At 35.0% G+C, this 17,443-nt stretch overlaps 1 non-coding gene across 1 annotated transcript; it reads right to left on the reverse strand.

Annotated features, from left to right (window-relative positions):
* Nucleotides 1–17,016: 17,016 nt before the first annotated feature.
* Nucleotides 17,017–17,123, reverse strand: LOC131751780 (U6 spliceosomal RNA). Its single transcript, XR_009334337.1, has one exon. It is a non-coding gene; the product is annotated as a U6 spliceosomal RNA (small nuclear RNA).
* Nucleotides 17,124–17,443: the final 320 nt, after the last annotated feature.

A 17,443-nucleotide genomic window follows, 5' to 3' on the forward strand; every position in this document is an offset into this window, starting at 1 on the left:
TTGTATTGCAGATGACAGAAACTTAATTAGCTTGAGTTAAAAAAAATAATTTATCAGGTTCTTTTAGGTTATTACAATAGAATAACACTGAGAGAGGATGAATGGAGCTGAGCCATAGGCACAACTGACCCAAGGAACCCAAATTTAGACAGAAGTTTCTTTTGCCATCTCTCATCTGGTGTTCTCTCCATGGACCAGATTCCTCTGCTGTCCCAGTGGTGGAGACATGACTGCAGACAAATCCAGACCTTTATCTCTTAGAACCCAGGGTTTCAAAGAGAGATTGGCTCCCTGTTCCCTAATTTCAAAATAATCATATTTTTAAATGAACATGAGCTTATAATTATTAACTCAGAACTTAGAGATGGATGCTTGTTCTTGAGTCACATGTCCATTCCTGGAAACTTTAACAATGGGCAGGGAACCAGGTCTTGTTGTGATTTAAGTATTTTCGTTGCAACCATTTGGATTCAGTGAAGGGGCAATTTGCAGAAAAGATATGCTGTACAGACAGTCCTGCAAGTGTTTACTAGAGAATACATTGTTTTAGGTTTCATTTTCTGACTAGCAGTTAATTAAATCACCTTTTCCATTTGTATTTAACCTGATGTAAAGTTTCACATGTCCCATTCTGTACTTGTGATATTGGCTTTCTGAACCTATGACATCATTTGTACTAACTGAATTTCAGCACACCTTTGCAGCCTATTGAAATTTTTTATTAGAAATTTTTATCCAACGTACCTTACTAATGTATTGCAATTGTCTGATTTCATATCTTCTCAAGTAGATAATAAAATGGACACAGTTACAGACAGAACCTTGCTGCAGTCCATTAGAAACTTCTTTCAAGGTTGACATGGGTCCATTAATCAGTGCCTTTTGTATTCCATCATTCCACCAACAATGGTGTCTTAGAAATGAGTCTTTCCAGAAGCCCACAGATGTAAATGTCAGAGACGTTGAGGTTAGAAGACTCATCATCTCTTCATCTCACAGGAGAAAACTACTTGAGGGGCAGTGTTCCTGCAACACCAAAAAAGAAATTCTTAAACAGTGACCTAAAGTGCCAATTTTCCCCCTCAAAGAAGAGGTGGTGCCTGAAATACTTTGTAGCATTGTACAGATCATTATCTCAACAAATCATTTTTCTAGTGAAAAGAGAATTCAGAGAGAAATTTCCAAGAAATGCAGTTTTGACAGGAAGGACAAAGGCTCTAAATGCCATAGATGGAAGAGGTTGGGGCAGGAGCCTTGGGTAGGATGTCCAGGTGCTGGCCACAGGATAGGTACTAATCTAAGCCATCTCCACGCTGTGCTCTTAAGATATTCTCAGCAGTCAGATGCAAAGTCATGCTTGAAAAGCTCTGATTTCCCTGAACGTTTTCTCAACAGACTTGGCTAATACCATCTTATTTTCTGGGTACTTCTCAGGTTTTAACTGGTGTGTCAAATTGTGTTATCAGTGGAGTGAATTAAATTTGCCATCCATAAACAACTACCTTCAACCCACTTTTGATGTGAAACCTTCAGTTTCTTCATTTACCCTTCCCCATTCAACAGGTATTAATCAAGCTTTTAAAATGTGTCAAGCTCTGAAAAAAAATAAAATAAAATAAAGTAAAATGTGTCAAGCTCTGGGGATAACTCGGTTCTCAAAACAGACACAGTCCCTGACTTCAAGGAACTTAAAAACCCTCTTCTTCACCCAAACAAGTCTGCTCACTGACCACTGAAACTTCCAGCACTTTTCTACCCCCCAACCCAGAGTTCGCTCCTCTCCATGGTCTCCTGTTTAAATCCAGTCTCAAAGGGTACCCCTACCACCACAAGACTCCCAAATCAACCCAGCCTGAAGTGCTCTTTCTGCTGTCTGAGTTCTTGTAACTGGATTGCTTTTACAATGGACAGCTATTGGCTACATTTGATGAAAGAAGTGAGCTTTAGAGTGGGATAGATCCATGTTCAGATCCCACCTTAGTGGCTTACAAGATCGTTTAGTCATAGGTTATTTAATAGTTCTGAGCCACATCCATAAATCGAGGATAATGCCAATTTCATAGAGAAATAATTGATTCCACATGACCTGTTTTTATCCAATTATCCGTTTCTCTACCTGTGGTGTACAGATAAGAGAATAGGATTTGGGGCTAGAACATCAATGCTTCTAACACTCCTTGGCTCTGATCCCTTGGAAATACCACCAATATCTGTGAGTCTGTTTCCTGAGAAGCAAACTAGGGATAATAATTTTTACTTCAAAAGGTTGTTATGGGGGCTTCCCTGGTGGCGCTGTGGTTGGGAGTCCGTCTGCTGATACGGGGGACGCGGGTTCGTGCCCTGGTCCGGGAGGATCCCGCGTGCCGCGGAGTGGCTGGGCCCATGGGCCGTGGCCGCTGAGCCGGCGCGTCCAGAGCCTGTGCTCCACGGCGGGAGAGGCTGCGGTGGTGAGGGGCCCGAGTACCACAAAAAAAAAAGGTTGTTATGAAAAGGAATGAAGTTAATAGTTAATGTATAGAACAGAAATTTATGAGCTAGAAAGCACAGAACACATGGCAGACTCTGTCTTGATGACTATTATGTAGGTTTCCTAACCGTAACTATGTTATCAACCCAGTTGGGTCTGTGAACATACCTCCTATTTCTCTCTTGGACCTGTTCTTTTCCTACAGTCACAGAGACAGTCAGCAATCCTGATAAGTGGGCACACAAACACACACGCACACACAAACACACACCTGTTCATATTCTGTTTTAAAGCTTTTTATAAAATATACACACAAAAAGTGTGCAAATCTTAACATCACTTGATAAATTTTTATAAAGTTCATAAGCAATCACCCAGCTCAACTCACGAAACATTACCAGAAACCCAGAAGACTCTTCCACAGTACTCCACCCCACCACAAAGCTAGCCACCCTTCTGATTTCCACAACCAATGGAGTCATACAATATGAAGTCTTATGTGTCAGGCTTATTTATCTCAGCGTTAAGTATGGAGATTCATTCCTTTATTATTGAAATATACTTGACATATAACATGTAAATTTAAGGTGTACATGTTAATTTGATACATTTATATATTGTAATATAATTGCCATTATAGTGATAATTAGCACCTCTGTCACAGCACATAATTATCATTTATTTGTAGTAGTTGGAATAAGTAAGTTTTAGTCTCTTAGCAAGTTTGATGATTATAATATGATATTGTTTTCTATATTCACTATACTGTGCCTTAGAGCTCTAGGACTTATTTACTACTCTGCAAGTTTTTACCCTTAAACAACCTCTGTCTTATCTACCCCCCTTCCCCCAGAAACCACTGTTTTACTCTTTGTTTTATGAGTCTGACTTTTTCAGATTCAACATATGAGTGATATCATACATATTTGTCTTTCTCTGACATACCTCACGTAGCATAATATCCTCATGTCTATCCATGTTGTAACAAATGGCAGGATGTCCCTCCTTATGCCTGAATCATATTATATATATATGTATATATATATATGTGTGTGTGTGTGTGTATATATATATATATATATATAAACACATACATACATATACACACACCACACCTTTTTATCCATTCATCCATTGATGGCACTTAGGTTGTTTCCATATCTTGGCTATTGTGAATAATGCTGCAATGAACATGGGACCACAGATATCGCTTCGATATCCTCTTTTCATTTCCTTTGGGTATATACCCAGAATTGTAATTGCTGGACAATATGGTAGCTCTCTCTGTTTTTTGTTTTTTGGGTTTTTTCACTGAAGTATAGTTGATTTACAATGTCATGTTACTTTCAGGTGTACAACAAAGTGATTCAGTTATTATATATACATACATATTCTTTTTCAAATTCTTTTCCCTTATAGGCTATTACAAGATATTGAGTATAGTTCCCCAGGCTATGCAGCAGGTCCTTGTTGCTATCTCTTTTACGCATAGTAGTATGTGTATGTTAATCCCAGCCTCCTAATTTATCCCTTCCCTCCCCTTTCCCCTTTGATAATGGTAAGTCTGTTTTCTATGTCTGTGAGTCTACTTCTGTTTTGTAAATAAGTTCAATTGTATCTTTTTTTTAGGTTCTACGTATAAGCGATATCATATGATATTTGTCTTTCTCTGTCTGGCTTACTTCACTTAGTATGATAATCTCTAGGTCCATCCATATTGCTGCAAATTATTTCATTCTTTTTTATGGCTGAGTAATATTCACTGTATATATATATATATATATATATATATATATATATATATATATATATATACCACATCTTCTTTATCCATTCATCTGTCAATGGACATTGAGGTTGTTTCCGTGTCTTGGCTATTGTAAACAGTGCTGCAGTGAATATTGGAGATTCATGTATCTTTTCAAATTACATTTTTCTCCAGATATATGTCTGGAGTGGAATTGCAGGGTCATATGGTAAATCTATTTTTAGATTTTTAAGGAGCCTCCATACTGTTCCCCATAGTGGCTGTACCAATTTACATTCCCACCAACAGTGCAAGAGGGTTCTTTTTTCTCCACACACTCTCCAGCATTTGATATTTGTAGACTTTGATGATGGCTGTTCTGACTGGTGTGAGGTGATACCTCATTGTACTTTTGATTTGCCTTTCTCTAATAATTTGTGATGTTGAGCATCTTTTCATGTGCCTTTTGGCCATCTGTATGTCTTCTTTGGGGAAATATCTTTTTTTTTTTTTTTTAGTTATCTATTTTATATATATTAGTGTATATATGTCAATCTCAATCTCCCAATTATTCCCACCACTGCCCCCTTACTTTCCTCCCTTGGTGTCCATATGTTTGTTCTCTACATCAGTGTCTCTATTTCTGCCTTGCAAACCAGTTCATCTGAACCATTTTTCTAGATTCCATATATATGCGTTAATATACGATATTCATTTTTCCCTTTCTGACTTACTTCACTCTGTATGGCAGTCTCTAGGTCCATCCATGTCTCTACAAATGACCCAATTTCATTCCTTTTTATGGCTGAGCAATATTCCATTGTATATATGTACCACATCTTCTTTATCCATTTGTCTGTTGGAGGGCATTTAGGTTGCTTCCTTGACCTGGCTATTGTAAATAGTGCTGTAATGAACACTGGGGTGCATGTGTCTTTTTGAATTATGGTTTTCTCTGAGTATATGCCCAGTAGTGGGATTGCTGGGTCATATGGTAATTCTATTTTTAGTTTTTTTAAGGAACCTCCATACTGTTCTCCATAGTGGCTGTATCAATTTACATTCCCACCAACAGTGCAAGAGGGTTTCCTTTTCTCCACACCCTCTGCAGCATTTGTTGTTTGTAGATTTTCTGATGATGCCCGTTCTAACCAGTTTGAGGTGATACCTCATTGTAGTTTTGATTTGCATTTCCCTAGTAATTAGTGAAATGTTTTTAAATAATTAGTGATCAGCTTTTCATGTGCCTCTTGGCCATCTGTATATCTTCTTTGGAGAAATGTCTGTTTAGGTCTTCTGCCCATTTTTTGATTGGGTTGTTTTTTTTTTTTTAATATTGAACTGCATGAGCTGTTTATATATTTTGGAGATTAATCCTTTGTCTGTTGATCTATTTGCAAATATTTTCTCCCATTCTGAGGGTTGTCTTTTCATCTTGTTTACAGTTTCCTTTGCTGTGCAAAAGCCTTTAAGTATCATTAGGTGCCATTTGTTTATTTTTGTTTTTATTTCCATTACTCTAGGAGGTAGATCAAAAAGGATCTTGCTGTGATTTTTGTCACAGTGTTCTGCCTATGTCTTCCTCTAAGGGTTTTATAGTATCCAGTCTTACATTTAGGTCTTTAATCCATTTTGAGTTTATTTTTGTGTATGGTGTTAAAGAATGTTCTAATTTCATTCTTTTACATGTAGCTGTCCAGTTTTCCACCACCACTTATTGAAGGGACTCTCTTTTCTCCATTGTATATTCTTGCCTCCACTGTCATAGATTAATTGACCATAGGTGCGTGGGCTTATTTCTGGGCTTTCTATCCTATTCCATTGATTTAAATGTCTGTTTTGTGTCAGTACCATACTGTTTTGATTATTGTAGCTTTGTAGTATAGTCTGAAGTCAGGGAGCCTGATTCCTCCAGCTCTGTTTTTCTTTCTCAAGAGTGCCTTAGCTATTTGTGATCTTTTGTGTTTCTATACTTTTAAGTTTTTGAGAAACCTTCTTATCATTTTCCATAATGGTTGAACCAATTTACATTCCTACCAACAATGTTCAAGGGTTGCAATTTCTCTACATCCTCATCAACACTTGTTATCTCTGGTCTCCTTTATGATAGCCATTCTAAAAATTTTCAGGTGCTAATTCATGGTTTTGATTTGCATATTTCTGAGGATTATTAATGTTCAGCATCTTTTTATGTACCTGTTGGCCCTTTGGATTTCTTCTTTGTAAAAATGGCTATTTAATTCCTCTGCCCATTTTTTAATCCGATTTTTTAATTGAGTTGCATGAGTTTTTGTATATTTTGAATATTTATTAACTCCTTATCCAATATATGGTTAGTAAAATTTTTCTCCATTCTGTAAGCTTCTGTTTTTTGGTTTTGTTTTTTTTTTTATTGTTTCTCTTGCTGTTTTGAAGCTTTTAAGTTTGATGCAGTCCCATTTGTTGATTCTTGCTTTTGGAGCTTATGATTTTGGTGTCATAGCCAAAAAATCATTGTCAAAACCAATGTTAAGGAGCTTCTTATCTACATTTTCTTCTAGGAATTTAATGTTATCAGTCTTATGTTTAAGTCTTTGATCAATTTTGACTTAACTTTTGTGGAGTGGTGTAAGAAAGGGGTCCAATTTCATTTTCCTGCATGTGTTTCTCCAGTTGTCCCAACACCATTTAGTTACTTATTTTTCTCTTTTAAAGTATGATTATTTTATTATTTTCATTTTTATTGAAGTATTGCTGTACAGTATTATATAAGTTACATATACAGTATAGTGATTCACAATTTTAAAGGTTATATTCCTTTTATAGTTCTTATAAAACATTGTCTATATTTCCTGTGTTGTACAATATATCCTTGTATCCCAACACCATTTATTGAAGAGATTATCCTTTCCCTACTGAGTATTCTTGGCAAATATTAGTTTACCACATATGCAGGGGTTTAATTATGGGCTCTCTCCCTCTTTTCTGTCTCATTAGTCTATGTGTCTATTTTTACACCAGTATTGTACTGTTCTGATTACTATAGCTTTGTGATATAGTTTGAAATCAGGAAGTGTAATACTCTAGCTTTGTTCTTCTTTCTCAGGACTGTTTGGACTACTCTGAATCTTTTGTGATTTTGTACATATTTTAGGATTGTTTTTTCTATTTCTGTGAAGAATGCCATTGGAATTTGATTTTGATTGTATTGACTCTGTAGATGGCTTTGAGTAGTATGGACATTTTAACAATATTAATTCTTCCTATTCGTGAATGTGGGATGTACTTTCATTTGTATGTGTATTCTTCTATTTGTTTCAACAATGTTTTATAGTTTTCTTCATACATATCTTTCACTTCCTTCGTTAAATTTGTTCCTGGGTATTCCATTCTTTTTGATTTTATGGTGAATAGTATAGTTCACTTTATTTCTTATTCAGATGTTTCACTATTAGTGTATAGAAATACAACTGCTTTCTGTACGTTAATTTTGTACCCTGCAACTTTTCTGAATTAGTTGATTAGTTCCAACATTTTGGGTTGAGTCTTTGGAATTTTCTATATACAAAATCATATCATCTACAAATAAATAAAATGTTACTTCTTTCTTTCCAGTTTAGATGTCTTTTATTTCTTTGTCTTGACCTATTTCTCTAGCTAGGACTTCCAGTACTGTATTGAATAAGAGTAGTGAGAATGGGAATCCTTGTCTTGTTCCTGATCTGAGAGGGAAAGCTTTCAATTTTTTTACCATTGAGTATGTTAGCTGTGAGTTGGTTATACATGGCCTCTATTATGTTGAGGTATGTTCCTACTATACCCAATCTGTTGAGGTTTTTTTTTTTAAATCATGAAATGATGTTGTATTTTGTCAAATGCTTTTTCTGCATCTATTGGGATGGTCATGTGGGTTTTATCTTTCATTCTGCCAGTGTGATATATTACATTGATTGATTTGCATATGTTGAAACATCTTTGCATCCTGGGAATAAATCCCACTTGGTAATGATGTACAATCCTTTTAATGTGTTGCTGAATTTGGTTTGCTATAATTTTTTTGAGAATTTTCAGATCTAAATTCATCAGGGATATTGGTCCATAGTTTTCTTTTATTGTAGTGTCTTTATCTGGTTTTGGTATCAGGGTAATGCTGGCCTAGTAGAGTGAATTTGGAAATGTTCCCCTACACTTCAATTTTTTGGAAGAGTTTGAGAAGAACTGGCATTAATTCGTTTTTCAATGCTTGGTGGAATTTGTCAGTGAAGCCATCTCATCCTGGGGTTTTCTGTGCTGGGAGGTTTTTGATTACTGACTTAATCTCTTTACTTGTTACTGGTCTGTTCAGATTTTCTATTTCTTTGTGATTCAATCTTGGTAGGTTGTGTGTTTCTAGGAAAATGCCATTTCATCTAGGTTATCTAATGTGTTGATATATAATTGTCCATAGCAGTCTCTTATGAGCCTATGGATTTTTGTAGTATAAGTTGTAATGTCTCTTCTTTCATTTCTAATTTTATTCATTTGAATCTTCTTTCCTTTTTTCTCAGTCTAGCTAAAGGTTTGTCAATTTTGTTTATCATTTCAAAAAACCAGTCTAAGTTTTGTTGATCCTTTCTTTTGTTTTTCTGGTCTCTATTTCATTTATTTCTATTCTTCTCTTAATTATTTTCTTCCTTCTGCTAATTTTGGGCTTAATTTGTTTCCTTTTTTCAAGTTCCTTGAGGTATAAAGTTAGGTTTCTTATTTGAGATTTTTCTAATTTCTTAATATGCAGTTATCGCTATAAACTTTCCTCTCAGAACTACTTTTGCAGCATCCCATAGAATTTGATATGTTGTGTCTCTATTTTCATTTGTTGTTCATATGTTGTGTTTCAAGATAATTTTTTATTTCCCTTTGATTTCTTCTTTGACCCATTGGTTGTTCAGAAATGGTTTTTTTTTTTCCCATATATGAGTAGACTTTCCAGGGTTTCTTTTGTTATTGATTTCTAGTTTCATGCCATTGTTGTAGGGAAAAAATGCTTGATTTCAGTCTTCTTGAATTTATTGAGACTTGTTTTTGTAACCCAACATTCTCTATCCTGGAGAATGTTTTGTGTGCACTTGAAAAGAATGTGTATTCTGCTGCTTTTGGATGGAATGTTTTATATATATATATATATATATATATATATATATATATATATATATATATATCTGTTAAGTCCATTTGGTTTAAAGTAGGTTCAATTCCAACATTTCCTTGTTGATGTTCTGTCTAAATGATCTATCCATTGCTGACAGTGGGGTATTGAAGTCCCCTACTATTATTGTGTTGTTGTATTTCTCCCTTCAGATCTGTTAGTATTTGCTTAATATATTTAGGTGCTCCAATCTTGGGTGCATGTATATTTATGATTGTTATATCTTATTAATGTATTAATTCCTTTATCATTATATAATGACCTTCTTTGCTTCTTGTTATCATTTTTAGCCTAAGGTCTATTCTGTGTCATATAAGTATGGCTATCCCTGCTTTTGTTTGGTTTCCTCTTGCGTAGAGTATCTTCTTTCATCCTATTCACTTTTTTTTCTGTGTATGTCCTTAGAGCTGAAATGAGTCTCCTGTAAGCAGCATATAGTTTTTATATATGCATCCTTTCTGTGCCTTTTGATTGGTAAATTCAATCCATTTACATTTAGGGTGATTATTGATACATAAGGATTACTACTGCCATCTTATTGTTTGCCTTCTGTTTTTTCTGTATCTCCATTGTTTCTTTTTCCCTCTGGTAAGCTCTGTCTCCCCCTTATTTTATGTTTCATAAATATATTCTAGAGTTTTGCTTTGTAGTTACTATGAGGCTTACATAAAACATCTTGTAGATAAAACAGTCTATTTTATAAAGACAGCAACTTATCTCCATTCACCTATACAAGCTCCACTCTTTTACTCATTCTCTTTCATACCTTTGAGGTCACAATGTACCTCTTTTTATGTTGTGTAGTCATTAACAAATTATAGTACCCATAGTTATTTTTAATACTCTTTTCTTTAATCTTTATACTATAGTTAAGTGGTTAACACACCATTCTAATATAGAGTTACAGTTTTCTAATTCTGACTATCTATTTTCACCTGCACCAGTGTTGTGTACCTTCACATATTCTCATCCTGCCAGTTAGTCTCTTTTCATTTCAGCTTGAAGAACTTCTTTCAATATTTCTTGTGAGGCAGGTCTAGTGGTGGTGAACTTCCTCAGTTTTTGGGGGGTGGGTGTTTGTTTTTTGTTAGTTTGTTTTCTGAGAGGGGAAAACATTTATATCTCCTTCATAACTGAAAGCTAACTTTGCTGAAATTATTCTTGGCTGACAAATTTTATCTTTCAACACTTTGAATATATCATTCTGCTCTCTGCCATCCTGTAGAGTTTTAGCTGAGAGATCTACTGGTAGCCAAACAGAGGTTCCTTTGTAGGTTACTTTCTTTTTTTCTCTGGCTACGTTTAAGGTTCTTTACTTAGTATCGATTTTAACAGTTTCACTATAATGTGTCTTGGAGATCTTTTTGCATTGAAATAATCAGGTGTTCTATTAGCTTCGTGGAATTTTATGTCCAAGTCTTTCCCCAGGTTTGGGAAGTTCTCACTATTATTTCTTTAAATATACTCTCTGCCTGCCTCTTCCCTCTCTTCTTCTGGTATGCTGATTATCCTTATATTTGCCTTTCTGATTAAATCCAATAGATCTTGTAGGGTTTCTTCATTTTTAAAAAGTCTTAGATCTCTTTCCTCTTCTAATTGAATTACTTCTATATTTCTATCCTACAAGTCATTTATCCTTTCTTCCATCTGGTCTGTCCTGTTGCCGATGCCCTCTATTGCATTCCTCATCTCATTCATTGAATTCTTCAGGTCCAGAATTTCTGTTTGATTATTTTGTTTTAATTTCACTCTCTTTGGTAAAGAACTCCTTCTGTTCATTAACGGGGATAGCTGGGCAGTCACTCACCACTTTTGTTCTCCACCTCCTCCATAGGAATGGTCACTTCTTTCCTCTTCCTCTGCTGGAGAAGTCTCCGCTGCTACCATCAAAAGCCTAGCCCTTTGCAGTGTCACCTTGATGAGGGGGGCCACCTTGCTAAGTTCCTTCCTCTCCTCTGCATTCAAACTTTTCTCTGTCCCTCTCCAGTGGCATGCTGGACTCTACCCCTTAGGCAGTCTGGACTTCCACAAATTCTCTCTCATCCATGGGTATCTACCTAGTTGTACACTCTTCAGGTTTCCTTTTTCCCAGTCATGGCAAGTGGAGTGGGGCAGGCTTGCTGACTCGCTTGAATCTTCAGCCCTTGCTAAGGTTTTGCTCTTTTTTTTTTTTCCAGATGCACAGGTGGGCTAGAAACCTGCTGAGTGCCTTGTTGTAATCTGCAGAGGCACCTTTGTTCAGTCATGGATGTCTAATTAGTCTCCTTTAAAAAGGAGAAAAGAGGGGTAACTTATGCTTCTATGAGTGATGCTGATGTCATTCCTAGAGATTCACTCTTTGTTGCATGTAGCAGTGGGTCATTATTATCATTGCTCTATAGTATTTGTTGTATAAGTATACAAAAATTTATTTATACATTCAACCATTGATGAGCAGTCATTCATTAACCATTGATGAACATATTATTCCAGTTCAGAGCTATTTCAAATAGTACAATAAACATTCTTGTACATTTTGGGGTGCCCTGTGTTTGTATTTCTACTGAGTGAATACCTAGGAGTGGAAGTACTGGCTTATAAGATATGCATACATTTAGCTATAATGGAGACTGTCAAACATTTTTCCAAAGTGATTGTACAAATTTATACTTAATTTGCCAGCAATGAATGAGAGTTCAGTTGCCGTACTCCCTTGCTAAGACTTGGTCACGTCTGTCTTTGCTTTGGCTATTCCAGTGAAAGTGTAGTGGTGTTATATTGTCAATTTAATTTGCATATCTTGATGATTGATGAGGCTAAACATGTTTCATATGTTTATTGGCCATTTGGCTATCCTCTTTGATTAAATGACTATTTAAGTGATTTGCCTGTTTTTATATTGGGTTAACTGTTTCTTAATGATTTTTAGTTCTTATGCATTCTGGATATGAGTCTTTTTATATGAATTACCAACATATTCACTGTTGTGAGGCTTGGGTTTTCATTCTCTTCACGGTGTCTTTTGAGGAATAGGAATTTCCTAATTTTAATGTAGTCTGAATTACTGTCTTATGATTAGCATATTCTATATTCTATTTAAGAAAACGTTGTCTACCTGAGTTAATAAAGATATCTTCTGACTTTTTTCTAAAAGGCTTTGTTTAACTTTTGCATATGTAAGTCTACAATCCACCTGGAATTTATTTGTGTAAGGTGACAATAAAGATTAATTATTCCCACTTGGATATCCAAATAACCAAATAGCACCATTTATTAAAAAGAGCATTATTTCTACACTATACCACAGTGTCACCCCTGCCGAGCATGAGGTAGTTCTGCGGATGTGGGACTCTTTTCTATTCTATTAAGGTTTTTATCTATACTTATGCAAACTTCAGTCTTTATAATTGTCCTGACACCTGATCGTATAAGTCCTCCAGCTTCTTTCTTTTTATTAATGATCTCCTTGACTGTTTTTGACCTCTTGCATTCTTATATGAATTTTAAAATCAGCTTGTCAATTTCTACAAAAACCTACTGAAAACACCATTAATTAGAATGGTGTTTAATCTGAAGATTAATTTGGGAAAAATTTACATCCTAACAGTTTTAATTCTTCCAATCCATGAAGATGGGGGGAAACAACTTCTCTATTTATTAAGGCTTTTGAAATTTCTTTTATCAAAGTTTTATAGTTTTCAGTGTAGAGGTCTTGATCATTTATCATCAAATACATTCCTAGATTTGAAGCGTTTTATGCTAATGTAAATTTTATCTATTTTACTTTAATTTCATTTGCAACTTTTTTGTTGCTGGTATATAAAAATACAATTGATTTCATACACTGACCTTGGATCCAATAACCTGGATAATAAACTTATTAAACTAGTTGTTTATCTCTAGATGCTTTTAAAGATTTTCTATGTACACAATCATATTTTCTATAAATAATGACAGTTTTATTTTGTCTTTTTCTAAACCTATGACTTTCATTTCTTTTTGTTGCCTTATTGCATTGATTAAGATCTTCAATTTTATTTTAATAGAAATAGTGATAGTAGAATCCATATAGTGCCCCCAACCCTAGGAAGAAAGTTTTCGGTAATTGACAATTAAATTGACTTCTCTTTTTGACTTGCTAGGAGTCTTTACCGTAAATCAATATTGTGTTTTATCAAAAGTTTTTTCTCAGTTATTAAGATCATCATTTTATTTATCTCCATTTTCTGTGAATACATTGAATTATATGGACTATTAATGGTAAACTATTCCTAACATTCCTAGGATAAACTTCATTTAATTGTGATGCATTACCTATTTCATATATTGCTGAATTCCATTTTCAAATATATTATTTAGATTTTTTAACATATATATTCCTGCTACATACTGGTCTGTAATTTTTCCTTTCTTGTAATTTTCATAACTATTTGGCTGTCAAGGTTATGCTGACCCCATAGAAATACTGAAAAGGGTAGCTTCTTTTTCTATTTTCTGGAAAAGTATATATAAAATTGAAGTTACTACTTTACTATTTGCTAGAATTCACCAAAGACACCATCTGGGCCAGGAGTATACTTTATGGAGAGGTTTGAAGTAAAACATTTGATCTCTTTAGTAGATATATGATATTCTGATTATTCTTTCTTTTTGTGTCAGTTTTGGTACGATATATTCTTCAAGGAATTTATTTCATTTAAATGGACATAAAGTTATTTATAATGTCTTTTTAAAATTAATCTATTTATTTATTTTTTGGCTGCGTTGGGTATCTGTTGCTGTGTACAGGCATTCTCTAGTTGCTGCAAGTGTGGGTTACTCTTCATTTTGGGGCACAGAGTTCTCATTGCAGTGGCTTCTCTTGTTGCGGAGCATGGGCTCTAGGCACGTGCACTTCAGTAGTTGTGGCACACAGGCTTAGATGCTCCGTGGCATGTGGGATCCTCCTGGACCAGGGCTCGAACCTGTGTCCCCTGCATTGGCAGGTGGATTCTTAACCACTGTGCCACCAGGGAAGTCCCTGCATATTTCTTTTGGTTGTTGTTCTGTTAACATTTTTGTTAATATATGGTATAAAGCAGCACTGACTAACAGAAATGTAATGTAAGCCACATATGTGATTTAAAATGTTCTATTAGCTACACTCAGAAAGTAAAAAGAAACAAGTATTATTAATTTTAATCATATAATTTATTTAACCCAGTATCCAAAACATAGACAGATTTTGCTTTGGATGGCTCCAATATGCATTAATTTTAGTTATCACCATTTAATTTAATAAAACTAGTCTTCTAATAACACGGCTCAAATCTCAATTGTTCTGGTATAATAACTGTGAGTAATTGCATAAAGTACAAAATTCACTGCTATAATTTCAGTGCACGAATGACTATGGAAACAACAGGTGGACATCATTATCAGTGACTAGTCAAAGCATTTCTTTCAAAGTACACTGGTGACTGGTCAGTGCACATCTGATATGCAGTTCATGCATAGAGAGCGAAGTGTGTAATTGTGTTGCCTCCTTGTCTCTCAGTGTTAAATCCACATGACACTTTTATAAAAATGGATAATCTAAAGAAGGAACTGGCCAACGAGGTGAGAGATAAGCAAAGGCATTTAAAAAAGATGTTGTTGGAAGTGAAAACAGGTGTGAGTACAAGATGAGCAACTGTGGGGACGTTGACACTTCTCCTGTTCAAGAGACTCTAGATGAATAGCCTCAGAAACTTAGTGAAGGTAAACTTACTGACAGAAATGAGGAATGTGGTTGTGACGAAAAGGATGCAGATGACTCAGGAGAAGTGACACCAGCAATAAAATTTCACATTAAAGAAACTTTCAGAGATATTTCATGACATTGGGAAAGCAATGGATAAAATGCTGGGAACTGATTTCAGGAAGGAACATGATAATTCACCAAGGCTCATAAGATGTTGGTCCATATTACAAGCTATATAACAAGAAGGTGGCATGCCCTGTTCAACCTACTCTTGATATGTTTATTACGAAAAAAAAATTTTTATTCTCAGTGTTCCTAATATTTTAAATTAGTGGGAACCAAATAAATTCGTTTTACCACTTTTTAAATTTTTGCATACATTTATAACTGATAGCAAGAATTTTTATTGTTTGGACAAAAAATTCTAAAGGTCACATATCTCATAGCATTGTGGTCAGAAAAGATGCTTGATATGATTTCAATTTTCTTAAATTTACTGAGGCTTGATTTATGGCCCAAGATATGATCTATCCTGGAGAATGTTCCACATGCACTTGAGAAGAAAGTGTATTCTGCTGCTTTCGATGGAACATTCTATAAATATCAATTAAGTCCATCTGATCTAATGTGTCATTTAAGGCCTCTGTTTCTTTATTGATTTTCTGTTTGGATGATCTGTCCATTGGTGTAAGTGGAGTGTTAGAGTCCCCCACTATTGTTATCTTACTGTTGATTTCACCTTTTATGGTTGTTAGCATTTGCCTTACATATTTAGGTGCTCCTATGTTGGGTGCATAGATATTTACAGTTGCTGTATCTTCTTCTTGGATTGATCCCTTGATCATTATGTAGTGTCCTTCCTTGTCTCTTATAACAGTCTTTATTTTAAAGTCTATTTTGTCTGATATGAGTATTGCTACTCCAACTTTCTTTTGATTTCCATTTGCATGGAATACATTTTTCCATCCCATCATTTCCAGTTTGTATGTGTCCCTAGATCTGAAGTGGGTCTCTTGTAGAGAGCATATATACAGGTCTTGTTTTGTATCCATTCAGCCAGTCTATGTCTTTTGATTGAAGTATTTAATCCATTTTCATTTAAGGTAATTATCAATATGTATGTTCTTATTGCCATTTTCTTAATTGTTTTGGATTTGTTTTTGTAGGTCTTTTTTCATCCCTTCCTCTTTTGTTCTCTTGTGATTTGATGACTATCTTTAGTGTTGTTTCTGGATTGCCTTTTCTTTTTTGTGTGTGTTTCTATCATAATTTTTTGGTTTGCAGTTCCCATGAGGTTTTGATATAGCAGTCTATATACATACAAGGTTGTTTTAAGTTGCTAGTCTTTTAATTTCAAACGCATCTCCCATTTCCTGCATTTGTATTCTCCCCTTCTCACAGTTGCTGGTTTTGATATCATATTTGTGTGTGGATGCTTTCCTATTTTACGGTACGTTTGCCTTTATTGGTGAGCTTTCCCATTTGTGATTTCCTTGTTTCTAGTTGTGGCCTCTTTTTTTTTTTTTTTTTTTCTGCCTAGAGAAGTTCCTTTATCATTTGTTGTAAAGCTGGTTTGGTGGTGCTGGATTCTCTTAGCTTTGCTTCAGTAAAGCTTTTGATTTCTCTGTCAAATCTGAATGAGAGCTTTGCTGGATAGAATATTCTTGGTTGTAGGTTTTTCCCTTTCATCACTTTAAATACATCATGCCACTCCCTTCTGGCTTGCAGAGTTTCTGCTGAAAAATCAGCTGGTAACCTTATGGGAGTTCCCTTGTATATTATTTGTTGCTTTCCCTTGTTGCTTTTAATATTTTTTCTTTGTATTTAATACTTGTCAATTTGATTAATATGTGTCTTGGCATGTTCCTCCTTGGGTTTATCCTGTATGGGACTCTCAGCGCTTCCTGGACTGGAGTGAGTGTTTCCTTTCTCATGCTAAATATGTGGAATGCTTCATGAATTTGCATATCATTCTTGCACAGGGCCGATGCTAATCTTCTCTGTATCATTCCAATTTTAGTATATGTGCTGCCAAAGCGAGCACTAAAGGTCACATAACAATCATAATTTCCCCCCATTGATTATTGTAATCATTTGTGTAGTTTTGGCTTACAAAGTCACTTTTATGGTTCTGCACTGTCTTGCAAAGCAAGGACTGCCTATATTATCATTTCAACATACAATCAATATAAAATTTTGGGGTATATTACATTCTTGTTTTCATACTAAGTCTTCAAACTACCATGATGTATATTTTACACTTGTAGAACTGCTCAATTTAGATCTGCCACATTCCAAGTGCTCAATAGCCACATAGACTAGGACTACAGCATTTGACAGCACAAATCTGAAGTGTCCTTTCTT

Source organism: Kogia breviceps, chromosome 2 (assembly GCF_026419965.1).
Source record: "Kogia breviceps isolate mKogBre1 chromosome 2, mKogBre1 haplotype 1, whole genome shotgun sequence".
Classification (NCBI taxonomy): domain Eukaryota; kingdom Metazoa; phylum Chordata; class Mammalia; order Artiodactyla; family Physeteridae; genus Kogia; species Kogia breviceps.